This window comes from Sander lucioperca, chromosome 1 (genome assembly GCF_008315115.2).
Source record: "Sander lucioperca isolate FBNREF2018 chromosome 1, SLUC_FBN_1.2, whole genome shotgun sequence".
Lineage (NCBI taxonomy): Eukaryota > Metazoa > Chordata > Actinopteri > Perciformes > Percidae > Sander > Sander lucioperca.
Window position 1 is genome coordinate 35,276,637 of NC_050173.1, and position 19,991 is coordinate 35,296,627.

General features: G+C 42.4%; 1 protein-coding gene across 2 annotated transcripts in view; it reads left to right on the forward strand.

The window, feature by feature from the left end:
- Window positions 1-19,991, forward strand: part of LOC116064304 (A disintegrin and metalloproteinase with thrombospondin motifs 2-like) — a 122,441-nt gene that overhangs the window by 3,519 nt on the left and 98,931 nt on the right. The window lies entirely within an intron of this gene.

The window sequence follows — 19,991 nt, forward strand, 5'->3', positions numbered from 1 at the left end:
GAATGTGTACTGGGAATGATGAGATTGGGGGGAGGAGTTCCCCTCATTAGGAAAAGTGTTCATTAGTCAGCCAGATCAGCCCGCCACTGGAGCTGAGTAGCAGCGACTGGATCCGTTTAGGGTTGAGGACACAGGGGACTGAGCAAGCAGCTGAGAGAGCAGGCAGGGAGCCAGGACAGCACAGGCCTGACATGCCCACTTAGCCTGACACCAGCCAGCAGCAACTCACTGCTACTGCTGCTCGCTCCGGCCCATCATTCTGCCATTCTATTGGCAATTCCTAGGAAAGGTTGCTGTCAATGTGCAGTTGTTAAATAAATAAGTTAGCACCTAAGTGGCTGAATGCACTGCCAAGATTTTAAAAGATTGGTTCACATGTTTCCAAGTCTGTCTTCCATAAAATAATCATGCCCATGTGTACGTTGAGTTTGAGTTTTTGTTCACTTTAATAATTGTTGTGTTACGAGCAGGTCCCCATTTTGTTTGTATCATGCACATGCACAAGGATGGACATGTATGCACACAAGCTTGTGGGCAACGCAATACACAGTATGGCTTCCAGTTTTACGCTATTCCACTGTTGGACAGTTGGTGGTGGTAATGTAGCAATCCACCACCAAAGGCAAGAAAGAAGAAGACTGCAAGTTTTATGACGAAGTAAATGCATTCAACACAGCTGTCAGGCCTCAAGGATTCACACAATACATTTTGGTGAAAAATACTGAATGTTAACATAACTGCACAGGGCACCTTTAAGTGCAATCAAAGCTAATATGAAACTTTAGCAATCAAAGTAAGATGAATCGAGTGGGTATCTTCCAAAGTTATGGTCTGTTTAGTAGAAAATTATGTCTTTATTTTATCGTCCCTCCACCGCAGCTCAGCAAGAAAACATTGAACAATGAAACAAATAAGGAATTTTATTTGAAAAAGAATGTAATATATGAAAATAGTCACTTTGTCTAACTCAGACTGCTGATGTCTTATACTGGCTTCAGCTAAATTTCTGCTGGATAAGGACTGAGGATTTTGTCCCCCAACGCTTACATATGTTTCATTAGAAAGGGATCTCTTCAGGGCCCATATGGACAGAAGGAATTGTGAGCATGTGAGTGCTGTGAACAATGTGAACCTATCCCTGTTTGTTGAGGCTGTTTTTAAAATGTAATCTTGTAGAATTTGCCTTGTTGAAATTGCTGAGGAGTAAAAGTATGTTGTTAACAATGAAACTTTATAGGACAAATTATTTATCAGTGCTGGAATAGCCACACCAAATAGTCAAATAAGGAAAAGCCCTTTTATATAATCACATTTGTGCTGTCCACTTATATTTAATTTGTTTCTCCGTGCCTCTGAGAAACTCCTGCCATTACTAATCAATTCTTACAACCTCCTCAGGCATGCCTAGAAATATAGCCAAGCTCTGTCAGGTTCTGCTGAAGCTCTGCCCGCATCTACTTTTTTAAACCCAGCAGAGCCAGCTCTGCCCTGCTGTGCCCACTTCCTCAATGACCCAGCCACCTGGTTAGAGCCTTTTCTGCCCTGCGTTGCCTTTTACAGCCAAGAACCTCTTGCTGGCTGTGATCCAGGGTGTGTGATGATATAATAAAGAGGCAAAGGAGGGAAGATGAAGAGGGCAAAGGGTATAGATTTCAAGAAGTAGCAAATGACCAGAATAAATAAGAGAGCATGAAAGAGCACAGGGAAAAAGGAAACTTTTGAATGGACAAATGACCTTTGGAGGGAATTGAATTTCTGTGAACAGAAGCTGTGATCAGCTGGTTAGTTTTCTGGATGGTTGAGGGGAGGCAGCACACTGTACAGTATGAGAAGAAATGTGTGTGTATGTGTGGGTGTGTCTGAACCTCTGGCCCTACTTGTGGTCTTTCCTTCAGTGTCACCTACAGTATTTGTTCAGAGATGTGGAGGCTGTGTTGGCCTGATTTTGTGCACATGTGGGTGTGAGGTCAGGTGTGTGTGTGTGTGTGTGTGTGTGTGTGTGTGTGTGTATGTGTTTAGGACTTATGTGGAATGTTGAGTGTCAGCAGAGCTGCTTTTCATTTTTCTAGAAGAGACAGAGAGACATAGTAATGGGAGTCATGCCTATTATATTTCTCCATGCTAGATAATTCTGTCATTGTGACGTGCTAGTAGGGACTGTCACACTGTACACAGGGTGATTACAATGTCTGAGCGCATACTCTCAGCCAGGAATGCAATGATTTTCACTTTGGAAGTTTATTCATTTTCATCAAATAAATCAGAGCCTCTTGTATATTTAAGCTTTTTTTAGTTTTGAAAGTTGGTACTTCTGCTGTTTATGAGCACTGTTTACTAGAGCATAGTCAGAGCTGTTCTTAAGTTCTCAGTCATGATTTAATAGTTGAAGTAGTTTTATCCTTTATATAGCCACAAGCACACAGACAGAAAAAGAGATTATTATGTGACCATTTCTAAACTCTGAATGCTCAGCATGCACCAATGTGACCCAGCAGAAGTTAAAACCGAGAAAGAAAGAAGAATCTTGAATAGACCATCTTCAAAAAAATGCAATAAGTAAAATGGAAAAGTATGGATAGACAGAAGGTAGTCTCACATTGTCAGACCTACCTCGACAGCGCTGCGGAGGAGGGTCTGGCTAGTCCACACAACATTCCTGGGTAGGAGAAAAATGTACTCTGGTTTATTGGCATTTCTTTAAACCAATCACAATTGTCTTGGGTGGCGCTAAGCGCCAGATGGACCAACGGTGCCTCTGCAAAATAGCCTCGGGAAGGAACTTGTTTTGGTGGAACGTGTACAGAAAACTCAGATAGGACAGCTAGCTGTCAGGATTTACCCTTCAGGGATCTGAGGAGCAGTTAACCATAGTTCTCATAAATCGACCGGAGCTTAGAATGCCAACACAAAGAAAGCGGAAGGTGAGGGACATCCAGCGGAATTTCCAGTGGCACGGGAACTATCCCGTAAAGGACACGTCGTCGATATAGACTAGACCAGGGGTCTTCAACATTTTTTAGGCCAGGGACCCCTTAATCCTTAAGCTTAACTGCTATCATAGTGGCTACCTTACCTATAGTAAGCTTATCTTGAATGTATAAATATTTATTTCACAAATAGGCCAATTTATCTTTGCTATTAATATGTTAGATTCATATTAATGTATGTTTTCAGACATATTTAAATTTTTGAACAAAGAAACTTTCAAAAAATGAATTAGTAAATATAAGTAATAATAAAGTATTTTTTAACATAATTTGGTGGACCCCCTGCACTAACTCTGAGGACCCCATAGGGGTCACGGACCCCCTGTTGAAGATCTCTGGACTAGACAGAAGGTAATAGAGTAAAATAATTTCTAAAAGTTTTAAATATCGTCATCTTCCACCAGGATCTACTTAACCTTCAAACCATTAACACATACAGTGCTGCATATCCAGATATCTATCTCTAGTGTGAGGTGCCTGTTTTCCAGATGGGCCACAGCACCCCAGATAATCAGCAAGTTCTGACAAATTCTAGGGCAGCTTCAGGTTACCGTGGGAACAGCAGGTCACACAGGTCTGTGGAGATGATAGGCGTGCACAGGGAAAAGCCAGAAATGAGATCTAGCTCTATTTCCAGCTGAAATGAGATCCAGCTGGGTGACAAGTGATCTTCATGTCTCAGAGTTTGTAACAGAGGAAGTGCGTTGCCTGCCATTTTGGGGTTTACTCATAAAATCCAGTGCAGACTTGGAGGACAGCACACGTGTTGTTCATTGTACACTTTCACTCGTACATGCACACTGCACACCTTTGCTGAAGTGGGAATCATGTGCTCCAGCATGCGCCACACCTACAGTATGGTCAGATGCTCTGACACACAGCAGGGACAGACAGCAGCCAAAAGCAAAGTTCCCCTGAAGCAAATTACCACGCTGCATGACAAAAACCTGTGCACACATTTCTCTTAATGTCTCCACCCCTCGCTCCTTTCGCTGTCTTCCTTCTTTCGCTCTCTCTGTCTCGTGTTTCTTGGCCAGCAGCGCTAACAGCAAGCAGGAGAGCTTTCTTAATGATGGTATTAAAAGATAGTCAGGAAAATGAAAAAGAATGTGGCAGACAGCTTTTTGCTCCCCAACACCCACAGATTCAAAAAAGAAAAAGACAGTGTTCCTTTAGTGAGCAGTTTTTGTCTGTTTTTAGCAGCAGCTCTGCTCCCAAGTGTTGATCAGACGAGGTAGTGGTGTTGAGGGTTAAGGGTATTGCCCACTGTCTATGCAGTAAAACGTTTAGAACCAAGAAGCTGGATCTGGGTGCTACTAACTCGAGGATATTTTTTTATGCCTGTTGTTTGCATAGTATCTGTATCATCATTAGTTGGCAGATAATTAGCCCTGATCCTGTGCAGATGTTGCCCTTTGTATATTCTGATATGCCATATTTATGTATGGCTGTGTGCTTCAGTCTGTTCATGTGTGTTATTAGTGCACAGTAGGAATGCTGGAAGGCGGCGGCGTTATTTTGGTGCTTTCATTGAAAAGACTCAACATCAACAGCAAGGAGAAATGCCAATTTTTCCAAGCATTGACAGGTGTTTTATTTATTTCTTTTCTGTGGGCGGGTGCTTAGAGACGGCACATTCTTTGCAAATACTATACAAATCGTCTTTCAGGGTAACACTACTAATTTTATTTAATGTAATGAAGTTGTGATTGTTATATTGACTACAATTAATAAGGTTTTAAAGTTACTTAACACTACAAAGCCACTAAACGTACACACAGTCTGCATACACCCAGTTCTGTGCCAGCAGAACTCGTCATGTGTGAGTGTGTTGACAGTGGGGAAGGCCATTCACAATAGCCCCAGCACTACACTAAATGGCAGCAGTACGGATACTTGCGCCAGCCATGCCCCTGGAATAGGCTCAGTCAATAGAGAAGGCAGCCCTGGGCTGAGCTAACCCATCTATTCATCTATCCAGCCCGGCAGTTTAGCTTGGTCAGGCGTGGCAGCTCACTGGGCCTTACAGTGTGTTATTCCACCCCGGGTCACACAATAAGCAGCTCTCAACTGTAATCAGCTCAAATTGAAACGATGACATCAATTACAGCACGGCGCACAGCTGTTATTGACCCCAGCCCTCACTAGCTGTGTAGAGGAGACTGCGTGTATGTAGAGGAAACAAAAAAAGTGGAGGAGTGATGGTTGAGGAACGCCTGCAGGAACCGCATGGCTGGAGGGAGGGCCGGGTGTGGAGAGGCCAGACTAAGGTATGGTATGAACGGAGAGACAGACAGACAGCGAGAGAGAAACATGTTCTCGGTATCTGATTGCAGGTTCTACCCCTGCAGTGTAGCTCCACTCAAACACACAATTTTTCAATCTAGAGCTATTATCAGACAGAGAGAGAAATAGAGGAAGAAAGGGTGGGAGAGAGAGAGAGTCAGACAGACAGAGAGCAGGCCCATTCTGAGGAACACTATACAGAGCAAAGGAGTGCTTTTACCAGAGCTGTGATTACTGCCGCTCACTCAGTGCACTTAACCAGCCCCCTTGACTCTCTTTGTCTCGCTCTCTGTCATTCACAGAGTGCTGGCTCAGAGCACACAGTTTGTTTGAGTGGTTGAAATAACAGGATTCATTCGAGAAAATGGAACAGTGGAACCCCAGTGATTATAGGGAAACACCTCTGTGATGTCATGATAACAGCAGGTTGTTTTGATACTAAAATCAGCTCACGGAAATTATGCAGTAGTCGGGATGGAATAGTTCACTGTACATGTGCTGTCATGAGGAAACGTGGTTCCTGGATGTCATGGTGATATCCCAGACTTTGGGCTATATGTTTAACAGTGCAATGACCAGGGCATAGTCATTGCTTGTTATTTTGGTTCATATACGTGAAGTGTGTTTTCCACAAAAGGTGGGTAACGTGGAAAAACGGAGGGTGTACAGTAATGATTAATGAATTATCTTCTCAGACAGTCACATTTACTGATTTCATAACAGCTGGGCCAGTCACAATAGCACATGATGAAATTACTCTACCTCCATCCCAATGTATAGGTGCAATTATGTTGTCTGAGAGGTGCAGAGTGGTGAGCCGTGAATATAGGAAAGGCAGACTACATGCCTTTGTATATTGAGTTTGTGTTTGTGTGGGTAGGGTGGTCACCGTGCTAATCACAATGATCCAAACACATTGTGGCTCTCCTCCCAATGATTACCATGTGCACAGTGGAGGGCAAAAAAACCCAAATACCAAATGAATGGACAAAAAGCATTTCATGGTCCGAACACATTTTGAAGAATCAGGGGTCACAATTAGGAGATTAACTGTTTCAGTGACCAAAATAAAGTTAATTCTCTGAAGCCCAGCTTGCCTGTCAGTCAGTCAATCAGTCAGCCAGCAAGTCCCACAGACTGCAGGGCAGTGCAGGAAACTGATCGATGCTATCCATATCAGCAGTTCTCGAGCTAACAGGCCCCAGCAGCCTCTGTGAAGGATCTTGGAAACAGGACGACAAATCCACCTCCGTGTTCCAGTTTCCAGTTTTAACAAACCTTCTGCCTGCCTAGCCCTGGCTGACCCAGCCCACGTCTCCTGTGGCCGCACCGTTTTACCTCCCCGCCGCCACACAAGTGGCTTTGTACTCTTAAAGTTTTCCCCACATAATCCTCACAAACACATCACAACATGAGAGAGAGTGAGGATGAGAGAGAAAGGAGGGTAGGTGGAGGAAAACGACAGTAACACAAATGGTGAGGAAGGAAGAGCACGGTGGAATCTTAATGTGTCCAAACCTGAACAAGAACAACAGCAGCATCATAACCGTCGCCACCTGCTCAGTGCTCAGTCAGAAGGGATGGAGTGTATGGAGGGAGGGAGGAGACACTCTTCTTGATTAGCATGAGGGAAAAAAAAATCACTTTTTATTGTCTCTTCCTCTCAGCTACACTTCTCTTACTGATCATGGATATTTTATGTTTGCCGGTTGCTTTCACTGCATGAGTGCATACTTAAATCCCCTACACTCTAAAAAAAATATGTGTGCATTTTGTCCCAACCTGATCTAATTAGTTAAATTTGTTTTTCCACTGGATTGAATTGTTTAGCTGTCTTGTTTGTATTTTCTGTTTGCATGTTCCTCAATGGAACAGAGACTGTCTGTATGTCTGTCTGCATCTTTGTCTTTCTGCATACAGTGTCTGAAAATCATTTTGCTTGGCGCTTACTGCAGCAGGCAGCTAAGCGGCAAGAATCGCACCTCATAACAGAAACTCACACCCTCCTCATCTAACTAAGGCTGCCTGTTTTTGTTTTCCGCAATAGAGAAATAATCACTTTTTCTCTCCCAGTGTATTATGTTTTTTTGGGGGTTTTTTTTTGCCAGTGCATGAGGACCTCGGGAATTGTTAGTGTACCAGCATATGTAATAAATTATATAATAATATATTGTATTCTAATAACTGACTCTGTGGGGGCTGGAGTGAAGTAGCAGAAACAAAGAAACACATCTAGCGCTTTGATCACAGTGACTGATCGTCTGCCAGAGTGTACAAGAAAAGCTTTGGATACTGCCTTACAATTACAATTATGTAATCTGTTTGCCAAATGTCATGGAGACTCTGAGATGACCTTGTCCATGTATAGCTCTGTGTGAGATTGAGTTACTGAGTAGTTGGGCTTCTGAGGTGTGCTGGATGTGTCTTCTGGATAAGCAGGGTCAATCACCATCAAGCACTTTATCAACACCCAATAGCAGGGGGATACAGGTGATATTTATCACAATATAAATGATTCCACTATTCTGTTAAGGTTAAGATTACCTTTAGCTTTAAATTCCCAAGTAAGAGATTTGAGAACCTGACCAGTAGGGGTGGGAATCACCAGAGGCCTCACAATACGATATCATCACGATACTTCTGTCATGATATGATATGATATTGCGATTTTAAACATATTACAATATTCTGCGATATACTGCAATTTATTACCTTTTTTCCAACTTCAAATTTTTCCCAATTTCAAATTATGTCCCCAAAAGGAAACTTTGTCAACATCTGTTTTATCTAAAAAGATACATTTCTCTGTTTGTTCATCTCACTTCAATTTTATTGCTGCAAAATATGATTGTCGAGCAGACAAACTGACCAACAGATATATAATAAAAGATTGATACTTGAAGTCTGTGTATATTGCCACGGAAAATATCGCGATACTATGCTGTATCCCCCCACCCCTACTGACCAGGAATAGTGTGATCTGCAAACAGAAAAGCTATTTAAATACATAATCACACAAAAATAACTCAATCCTGTCAGTCAAAATCCTTCTGAATCCCACAGTGTGAAGTGTTTACAGCTTATATCTTATTCATCAGTTAAAATCGCTCATTTATGATGATACCAATCAGAATAATGTCTTTTGCTTTTTAAAAAGCAACAGCATGTGTGATAAATTGCTCATTCCCAGGAATAGGTCTAATTACTGGTGAACTGTTTGCATTTAATGGTAATGCTGGTAATGCTTCAGGTGATTAGTGCATTTTGTGATATTTGCAATCTTTGTGGCACATATCTTCTTTGTGTTGGACTTTAAGTGACATTATCCTACCCCTGTTTGAGACTGTCTCATCCACTGTACGGCCATTAGGGGTTTTAAGTGGCCAACGCTTTGCCACACACCTGGCGTACTCATCTCCCATGTGACATGTGTCCCTCTGACACCAGGACAATAGCATGTGGTGTGTTAAGCTCACTCCTGCCCCACTGTCCCTTTTTGTGAAGGGGCTGTCTCCTAAAATACTGATTGCCTGGAAGCAGCTTAGTTTTTTAGTTTCTGTGCTGGATTAGTCGGTTGTCAATAGGGGTGTCACAGTTCTCCAAATCCACAATTCGATTTGACTTTCAATTTGAGGTCACAATTCCATTTTTGATTTACACATTTTCTTTTCAGCAGTGACGGCAATGCCACAATAAGAGCCACTAGATGGCAGAAGGGTACATAACAACAGCAGTTTGAGTTTTTCAAAATGACCGAAGTGCAATTGAATGCACCGTTAGTTTGGCGAGACGCACATGAACATGCCATGAAGTAGTGGCTATGGTTTCTGGAAAAGAGCAGCTGCAGGCTACCGGTAAGCCAACATTACCCTTTTAGCTGCATGCTACAAGCCGGAAAGGTGCGCTGTGTCTGTTGTTGTTTTATCTTCGGACATGAGCAAGTAGGCGGGGGTGGAGCGAGAAAAAAAATACTGGGGGAATCGCAGATCCTGCTTCTGATTTTGATAGTCGAAATTGAAAGCTAATTTCGATCAATTTTCATGATCAGTGTTTATATAGTTTATATATCGCCCAGCCCTTTTTACAAGTATATGATTTAACCCTCAATTCGCCTTTGTTCTGTTGAAGTGTCCTTGAGCAAAAGTCCTTATTAGCTGCTTGCTTACTGCTGCATGTAGCCAGGCCTGACCTCTGGTCTCCCTGGAAAGAGGAAAGAAATGCCGACCAGGGATCAATAAAGAAGCATCTTAATGTTTTCTGAAGGCTGTTGAGGCCCTTCTACACTGTTATGTCATCATCATATGTTAGGAGTGTTTGGCTTAGTGTGTTACAAAGTGCATTAAGGTGCTCAGCTATTAAAATAGGAATAAGGGGTTAAAAGATAAATGATAAATTAGCTCTGCTGTCAGACTTAGTCTATTATTGGTTATGTTTATGGCCATAGCCAGAATTGTGCATCCTTGTAACTGCTATCCTCACTAACACAGATACACACACACACACAGACACAGACACACACACACACACACACACACACACACACACACACACACACACACACACACACACACACACACACAAACACACACAGTGCGATGATTGACAGCATCACAAAGGGAAATCATTTTTTTCTCAGAGGCTAATCCTCTGCCTCTCTATTTCACACACACTGACACTCAGACACAGACACACTGGGGAGAAGGGACTTATTGTCAGGTTGTGCTCTATCTCCACAGTTCATTTCTAATCCTCTTTCTCCCTTTCTGTACTGTCTCCCCACTTTTTCACCCACTCCTACACACACCACCACCACCCGGACTGTAGACTGTAGTAGTTCAAGGCTGGGATCCACCACACAAGTCCACATTTTTGCAACATGGGAAGAGTGGTAGGACACTGCTGCATGTGAGGCAGGCTAGATGAGGAATTAGATACAATTGAAATGAGACACACTGGAGAAGAGACACTAATGGAGGAATGGAACAGAAGGGGGTGTTCTTTTTTTCCTTGCTTTATGCTCCTCCTCTTCTCTCCTCTTCACTCCTCTCTTCTCCTCTCCCAGCAGCGGGGTGTATGCTCGCAGGGCGGGTGTGTCTGCAGCTGACTCTGATGCGATGTGACAGGGCCCTCCTCTCTGTCCTTTTTGCTGGTGTGTGACAGCGTGAAGCCGCCATCCACCTCCGTCTTTTATCCCTTACCATCTCTTCATCTCTCTCGCCGATTGGGGGGAAAACATTTTTTTTCTGGGACTAGTTATGTGCCCATCCTCTCAGCCTGTCTCTCTGTCTGTTTGCATGTTGTGCGTAGGCCCGTATGGAGGTGTTTGTACCTTTCTCTGTGTCATCTTTAGCCATTTTTTTCAATTCAGCTGAGCATGAAACAGAAAAGTATGTGCACCAAACATAACAATACAGTAAATAAGGAATAACAGCTGTTCAAATATGAATCTCTTCAAGAAGATTAAATAAATAAACAGTCCAATTAAACATGATAATGATTAAACCTGAAAGTAAACCTGTTCCATCTGATCTGAGTGGATTTGAATTTTAGTGTGGCACTTTTTAAAGTATTGATAGGAGTTGCACATGAGGGGCGAGGTATTTTAGATCACATTTAATCTGGAAATGTGGGAAGTATGTTTTCTTGATATTTTGGCTGTGTTTGCAGAGCACACATTTCTTTTGAAAGCAGGGTGACCTCCCAGTTAGCTCTTCTATGGCTGTGTTGGCCTGTTTCCACAGCCACTCTGTGCTTACCGATGCTCTTATCTGGTCAAGGAATTTCTCAGTTTAGGGCCAGTCACAATGACCAGGCAGTCTTCCACTGTGTATATCCTGTTTAAGGCCAAGTACATTCTCCTTTTTTTGTATTTCCTTCCCAATACCACTGATATTTATGTCTTTTTGTGTGGTTGAGTTGTGTTGTGGAACTCAAGGCTTTCCTAAGGCGGTAAAGTAAACCCCAGGGCCACCTGTCAGATATAATGGGACCATTCACAATGTTCATACACTTACACTGAAGCTCCAAGTTGTGGTAGGTATTTATGGCGCTTTTTTGAAGATTAAATATTAGTGGGTATAGGCCTTACTCAGCCCAGTATGCATTGTTAGAAGCTGCTTTTTAACTTCAAATGGCAATTCTGTAAATTAGGGTAAGTAATTGCCTAAATTACTAATTTAGTCAGCTTCCAAATCACAAGTCTCTATTTTTGGGATGTAAAATCAAAAGTAAGTGTTTCATAGTTTCACAACATGACTCAACACAATCAGCTCTGAAATCGCTTCCAAATGTTTCGTGAGATTCTGTATTACTCACACTGGCTTCGTTATAGTAGTGTTACTGGAGGTTTGTCACTTCCTTGGGTTTCCCGCCAAATAAAGCGAAAAGGTCCAATAATTCCTGCTGATGACGGTGATCAAATAATTACAACAGGGATTTGTTTTGCCGAGGCCCTCATTTTTTTTTACATGAGAACAGGAAGCAGATGTTTTTTGGTAGTTTTCCTCTTAGTTATTCTTATTTTATTCCTTGTTATGACAAAACAGTCCTTGGTCACTGCGCATGTGTCTCTGAAACTGCAGTTTTAATCACCATTAGAATTGTTCTATCAACCTCTGACTAAATGTGCGTGCCGACAGGATGAGAGCCTTAAAGCCTGACAGGCAGAGAAAGGTGATGTTTTGGACCGAAGCACACTCTGTCTGATGTGCTTTTTTTCTTAACTTTTCTCCCTCCTCCAATCCATCTTTATCTCTCTTTTGCCCTCTCCACGTCCCTCTTCCTCCCTCCCTCCCACTACAGTGCGTAGAGGTTATAGCCCCAGCTGAGCCACAAGCTGTTGTTGCCTCACACTGACTACTGTACCTGCTAATATGACCAGCGTGCCCAGTTTATCACGATGCTCTCAAGCTCTGCATGGGCAAGATCATTCAGACGATGGAAATGGTAAAAAAGCTGGTGTGGGATTGAACACTAACAACTACACCTGGACTGGAATTCATCATTTTAGTGTTAAGGTGAAAACCCGACATCCTCAGTTTTTTTATGTTAAAGCCCCAGTGTGTAACGTTTGTAGTTGTTCATTATCAAAATCTGTATTGCCCTTCACAAACTTGTCGTTTTTCATGAATATTGACCACCACCATCAATTTCAAGTATTCCTATTAGCTTGGAATTTTACATTTGCGCTTGCATGAACTGGGGTAGACGCTCCATAATGATGCACCATCTTGAAATACGTTAGCCGGTGAGGGACATACAGGACATACTGCTCCGCCTTTCGCATTTTCGACTCACAGCTGCTGCTAATGGGTATCGTTGCTTCCCGGTCCCGGCAAGTTTGAAGAAGGAAACCATGGAGGACCACAAGTATTCAAAATCCAAATTTCAGGAACAGGAGTCTTCTTCTTCACCCAGAAAAAGAAAACGGATATTGAAAAGCGCAAGAGACCGGCGTCATCAGAAAAAAGAGTGAACATTGGAGCTGCTTTGGACACACACACCAAATCCCAACTAGTTAATTATCCTCCGGACCGCTGCAGTCTCCTTTTCTTTCTCTCTCCTTTCCGCTCGTGGTGTGAAGTGCGCGTCCACGGCACTCTCCAACATGAACTCATGGATGTATAAGAGAACTCATGAACTCCAACACGGGTGGCTGATAGACAGCCTTTTGTACACCTTTGCTTTTTGAAGCGTGAAGGCTACCGTAGCTGCAATACTGTGTGGCAAGAGAGAGTTGATTGCGATATATGATCTCAACGCTAGATGGGAGTAATTCTTACACAATGTAGCTTTAATGAAATATTCATTGTTAAGCGATCAGTGTTGTGATGTTTTTGCATTCCACCCCCACAGATACAATGGTAATGAGTGTTTGTGCTCCAAAATAGAGGTACAGAATTTTGTTTGAAAAAGTACATTTCTTTTACAGATGTACTATTAGGAACGTACAGTAAAGGGCCCCAGATGCTCATATTTTGATCCATTTTAGCTTTTGAACCAGTAAAAATTTGTACCAGTTCAGACCAGGAAGAGTCAATGAAGTAATACCAGGCAATAACTGAGACACCTGGATGGTGCATGGGTCAAACACAGTGTGGCCCTATCGAGGGTCAAGGGGAAAGTGGGAGTTTCCCATAAAGAGATGGGAGGGGAAGCGTAAAGTGCACCTAATTATGTATTCCACGGTATGTACAAAAAATGCCCGTGACAGCTTGCCTCTATTTTGCGGTGAAAATTCTCCGCCTCTTAAAAGCAGGTGTAAACCAACCGCAAGCGGGTTTCCTTGCATATGCCTCCTGGTGAAATGGCAGCAGTAATCCAAGCAAGATGAAGACATAGGCCAAGGAGACGAGCTGAAAGGATTTTTGACACAAGGATCACACTTTTTCAGTTGTGTGAACACAAAATCAATAAGCGTTACAGATTAAGCAGCCATGCAATATTACATTTGTTGTTTTTTTTCTTTGGATTTGCGCAAGTAGGTGGGGTTGGAGAGAACATAATATAAACATAGAATTGAATTAAATAGATCGGCCCCGTTGTCACGATCCAGCTATTTGGATTGGTATCAGTCCGATATTACGATTAGGGGTCTCATTTATAAAACTGTGTGTAGGATCCTTACAAAAAGTGTACGTACGCCCAAAAGCCAAAAATGGCGTACGGCAAAAATAAATTTTGATTTATAAAACCGTGCATACGCACATCTGTAAGCAATGTTCCCTTTATAAATCACAGATTACCCACAAGTGTGCGTACGGGAATCAGCCTCTTATCCCGCCCTGTACACGCCCATTTGTAACCATAAATAGTCAATGCAAACACCTCATCAATGCTGATCAGTATGTTAATGACCCTGGCAGTTGTTCTTTCGTTACGCTGAATCATGACGACTGGCGGGGGAAAAGCTAAAAACTTCTCAGATGCTCGGGCAATGCTGCAATTGCTGCAAATTGAATTTTTTGAATTTTTAATTTCAGCCTGTTCTCGCACAGTGTAGGGAAACCTGATATATAGACTACCTATATTAATAATACCTTCCAAAACGGCAGGCATTACGGCACTCGGGGACAGCTTCGATATACCGGACCTATATAATAAGATTTAACAGAACTATATATTATAGCCAAACAAGCCTTAGTGATGAAGTTGAAGATTATATATAATATTTATATAAAACACTTAGTTGTCTGCCATTTACCGCTGGAAACAGCCGGTTGCCCCCAGAGTGGCGAGGACCTGTATTTGGACCGGGATGGCACAGTTCCGGCGCATTACCCTCTCTTCTGGACCCAATTCAGTACATAGATCCAAGAGCACAGCTTTAGGGAATTTAAATCGGCATATTAGCCAGTCATCGTCATGGTCCCTGAAGTCTCTCTCCCCTGATTCTTCCATCGCCGTAGTCCTCCTGCAGAGCCAGCAGTGCCATCATTACGCACAGGGTCACCGCAGTATATATGTTACAACAATTTGTGATTGTTAACACCTTGCCAAAATCACAGCATCAACTAGTGGTATCCCCCACCCCGAGATACAATTTGAAAATGAAAGAAAGTCTAATAGGCAAACACACTTTTCTTCATGCAGGTTTTGTCACCAACAGTATTAAAGTTTGGACTGATAACGAGGACATTAAGGGTGACGATTGCACGAGAGCTTAACGGCTGTATTTCCAGACTTTGACATTTGATGATATATGCACAGTATTAAAGACAGATATTTAGTTATTTACACTGTGTTCTGCCGTTATCTAATGCTAGGGTATTTTATGTCGGGCCATCTCCTCCTGCGCTCCGTAGCGGACAATGTGGCGGTGAGACAGCGCCGATTAAATATTAAGAACGAATTTTGATTTAAGATTTGAGTTGGATTTTACAAGGTGTTTATGGAACAATTATCACTCAGTACAAGCACAAATAACACTGCTGGATTTAATCTTCATGACAATGTGGATGATATGGAGTGAAGAAATGTGTGTGAGGCATCAATACTTGAACATATTACGAGTAATTGTTATTCCCACATTTACTTTCTGCAGTCTGACTTCAGTTCACCACCTCACCATCTGCGTCGCCAATTCCCATTGTCTCCAAAATGTGCGTACGCATGGGTCAGATTTTGCATGGAGGACCTCACATTCTCCCGTCAGGTTTGTTTTTTATAAATCACAACCTTTGCGTGGGAAGTGGCGTACACACATTTTCAGCCCCGTTTTGTTCGTACGCCACGTTTAGAGATGAGACCCCTGATCTGTGCATCCCTACGATGCAAATTACTTACCAGAGAGGGAGGTGTAACTAACGTGCTGCCCCCAGCAACAAGCTCTACTTTTTTTTTTTTTTGAGGTTTTTGTTTGGTAATGATGAGTGAGTTTTGTAGGTGGTTGCTTTTTCTTTTTTTCTGCTTGGCAGTGGCAGCTCTTTACTGGCATCTTCTACTTGCTTCAAACAAACTGCTCCTTCCTGTGTGCCAGAGGATTTTCACTGAATGTAAAATGATCTGGCTATACATGTCATGGCCCTGGTGATAAACAGTAGTAAAACGGACAAGTATGTATATGAAAATGTCAGGGGTTCCCATTCTCATCGAATAAATGGTACTCATTTTCTGCATTTTCGAAATGTCTTTCGATTTTCAGCAGAAGTATGACAGCCAGGATCTTTGTTTGTTGAGTGTTGTTTGTTTACTCTCATTTCTTCTCAAAGGCTGCTGGACACTGCTGCTGTCTTTTTGAGGCAGCTGTTTTCTGAAGCTCATCTCTCAGTGTCTACAGAAGGAGGGGATGGGTGAGGCGGGGGTTGGGGGGTAATTTGGTTAGGGGAGGTAACTATGAGATATGGCGGAGGTGGAGGCAGGCTTTTTGACACAGCCACTCGCTGGTGCTGTGCTGTGATGTATAATGGCAATACGAGTGAGCTCGCAGAGAGCAGAATGGCCTACACACACACACACACACACACACACACACACACACACACACACACACACACACACACAGCAAATTGCACACAAATTGAACCTATGGGCTTTCCTTCTACCATATCAACTACCAAGCACTAGCCCTTGTGTGCTCTCAGGATTAAGATATCTGTTTGATCTCAGTGAAAGTATTACATGAAAAAGAATAATGTGCAGAACGTCTCTCTGCGAAATTGTATAGAATCCTTTTCCACAAAGGAGCTCAAGCCTTTTTTGCTCTTTCAGAATATGATAGTTTAAATGGCTTTTGCTGAAGCGCTGCCCGGCAGCACACAGCTCAAAGCAGAAGCGAAAGGGGCTGATTTCCTCCCAGACAATGTGATTGTATAAAACTGTGGCTGTTGACTCCGCTTCCATGTTGCAGTAATTGGGGGCAATAGAGGAGCCTGGTGTTTCCCCTCTAGATGAAGTATATGGTTTAGGGTGTGAATCTCAGGAAGAGGATTGTGTGTGTGTGTGTGTGTGTGTGTGTGTGCGTGTGTGTGTGTGCGTGCGAAGGAGAGATATTTCTGAGGGTGTTTATGGGTGCACAAGCACATATTTATTTGTTTGAAAGTGGTGGGATTCCCCGGTGATTGTCAGTTTGATAGCTTGCCTCGTCTATTATTTTAGCTTGTGGTGACTTTTCTCTGAGGAGACTCTAGCACTAATAATGCTGTAGATGGGATGACAGGTTTAGGACTCGTTTGCTGATCTGAGGATTAGAGATATCTGTTTTCAACCTGGTATGTTGTATTAACAAAAGCCTGTGGATCAGATGTTGGAACAGGGACGCTGTGTAGATATGTTAATGTTTTAATTGGCACCCACAAATGCATGCAGTACAACATAGACATGTATGCGCTCACACACACGCAGCCTCAGGCTACATCCTTAACCCTTCTTTCTTTTCCCCTGTGTGTGTGCTTGCGTATGCACAGTATATTTCAATGGCAGGGTGTAATTTTACACTCTGTTTAATGAGGTGACTTTTAAATAAGCAATATATTAGCTTAATAGCAGGCTAACATAAGGCTTGATGAGAGAAATAATAATACGTGCTTATTTATAAGGATGGCATTAAAGAGTATGTGCCCCATTTCTGTGTGCATTTTTAAATTATTTAATAATAGTAATACTTAACAATGTAATGCAATTCAATAGAATACATATTGTCAAGATAAGTAACTTTGTACAGCCTAGTATGCCCAATTTTTGCTTAGACTCCCTGTCTTTCAAAGTCCTTCAGAACAATATGTTGAAATGGAGATACTGCACATACAGGAAGGATCTTCTGTCTTTCAGCTGACATTACATAACTGTGCTATACATACATCATATAAATGGGGTCATTGTGAAACACAGTTCCAACATGTTGTCCAAAGGTCTGATAAAAGTTATGCTGCTTTGTGAACCTAGTGTCTTAAGAGGGAACACTCTTCTAAATGACTGAAGCACATCCACTAAGAGGTCCAAGAACCAATCCACATTGAGCATTGTTTGGCTCTGCTAAAATAAAGCTTCTCCATTCACAACCTTTTTTACTCGACCATCAACTGTCCAAATCTCCAAGTATAGATTCAGAAATGTTGCTGCTTTCTCCATTCAGTTCTCTCCTCAAACCCAGGGACCGCTTCACACTTCTGTAACAATAAGAGTGTAGTGGACAGACATACCGCTAGAATATTTGACCTTCTTCAGTAAGCCAGTCACATTTCTTTCTTGACATTCTCTTCATTGGTAAAGCAGGACATAAAGGCTTGTTTCTTTTTCATCTTGTAGGTTTCCTCCATTGTGTATGCGTGTCATTCAAACGACATACTGCAAAAATTGTCACATTCTCAAGGACAGTGGGGAATGCTTTACATATGTCTATGATCATATTTTAGCATGCATAAAAGGAAACATACTACCTAACAATAAATTGGACCCAGAAGTATAACAAAAACACCATTAGCACAGTTTATAAACAGGTTGAAATTGCTTCATGGGGTAGGAATAGGATGTGGAACAGTAGAGGAAGGGTTGACACATCAACCCCAAAGTTGTGTTCATAACGCCTTCATGAAACCCTAAAATATTTTGAAACAGGAATACATAGAAGTCTCTGCTAGTCTTGTTATCTCTCCCCATACCCAACACACACACACACACACACACACACACACACACACACACACACACACACACACACACACACACACACAGGTTTGTGGAACTATCTTTGTGGGGACCCGTCATTGACATAATGCATTCCCTAGCCCGTTACCCTAACCTTAACCATCACAACTAAATGGCTAACCTTAACCCTTACCCTCACCATAACCATAACCTAATTATATCCCCAATCCTACAACCAAGTCTTAACCCTCAAACAGCCCTTTAAACTTGTGGGGTCCAGCTTTTTGGCCCCATAAAGCTGTCGGGACCCCACAAGTATACTGGACTCCCAGTTTTTGGACCCCACGAATATAGGTAAACAAGCCCACACACACACACTCATCTTCATTGTGGGATGTATGTGTGTATATATGCATATGTGCTTGTGTGTGTGTATTTTTGGTACAAACACCTGTCGTGTGTGTGTGTGTGGATGATTGATGGTTTACAAAGGTGCAAAAAGAAAAAAACACAATTTTCTTCTTCGGTTTCTCTTGCTTTTTTCTGTCCCTCAGCTTGATGGATCCAAATATTCCAAGTGTTTTCGATACCTGAAGAGGAAAGCAATCTCTCTCTCTCTCTCTCTCTCTCTCTCTCTCTCTCTCTCTCTCTCTTTCACACACACATATACACACACACACACACACACACACACACACACACACACACACACACACACACACACACACACACACACACACACAAACCTCCAGGCAGAGAGAGTGAAGCTTGGAGCATGCCTGGGAATATTCTTTCTCAATTTGTGTGTCAGTGCTGTGGATACACGGGTACTGGCGGAGGCCTTCCTTTGTCATGGAAACACCAATTTTTAATCTTGGGTCCTTAAACCAATGAATTCAAGCCTCTCACATTGGCTAACTAACTCACTGACTAATGCATGCTCCCTGGTATAATTGATGCATCTGAAATGTCTGTTAGATCAGGCACCCACACGTTATATTGAAACAAGAGGTGTGTGTAAAGACGCAGAATGAGACGAGCTGAGGCGCAAAGGATCAAACAACACCTGGATTGTTAATAACGTGGCTGGATTAGTATTGGGGCGAAGCATGCTGATTACTGCTAAAAGAAAAGTGCAAACTGAGACTTGGAAAGGAATAATACTTACTTCACAGCATATGGAAAAAAACGTGATAGACTGTGGAAGAAACCAGCTTTGCATATTTGACACAGGAAATGTTTTGGGGTTTTTTTCAGCCTACTTTAATATTAAAGATTCAGTGAGTAAAATATCAGTTCAGTGAAACCTTAACAAGCAGTTACACTGTTTTTGATACATAAAAAAATGCACGTGTCCTAACTGTGAAATCTTTTGACATGAGGATGTTGCCGTCGACCAACTAGACTTTGGCCACACCCATTCTCTACATTTTCACAGGCGGCTCCAACGGTATCCCTGGCTACCGCTGGTAACCTTGGTGATACCGTTGGAGATATGCTGCAGTCAGTGGGCGTTGCCAGGGCGTGATATGAAAGCATAGTTGGAGCAGTGTGCATGTGCGTGTTTATGTGCGTGTGTCTGAGATCCCGACAGCAGCCTCTGCCAGAGCCTTCATTTTGACGTGTCCTTTGATG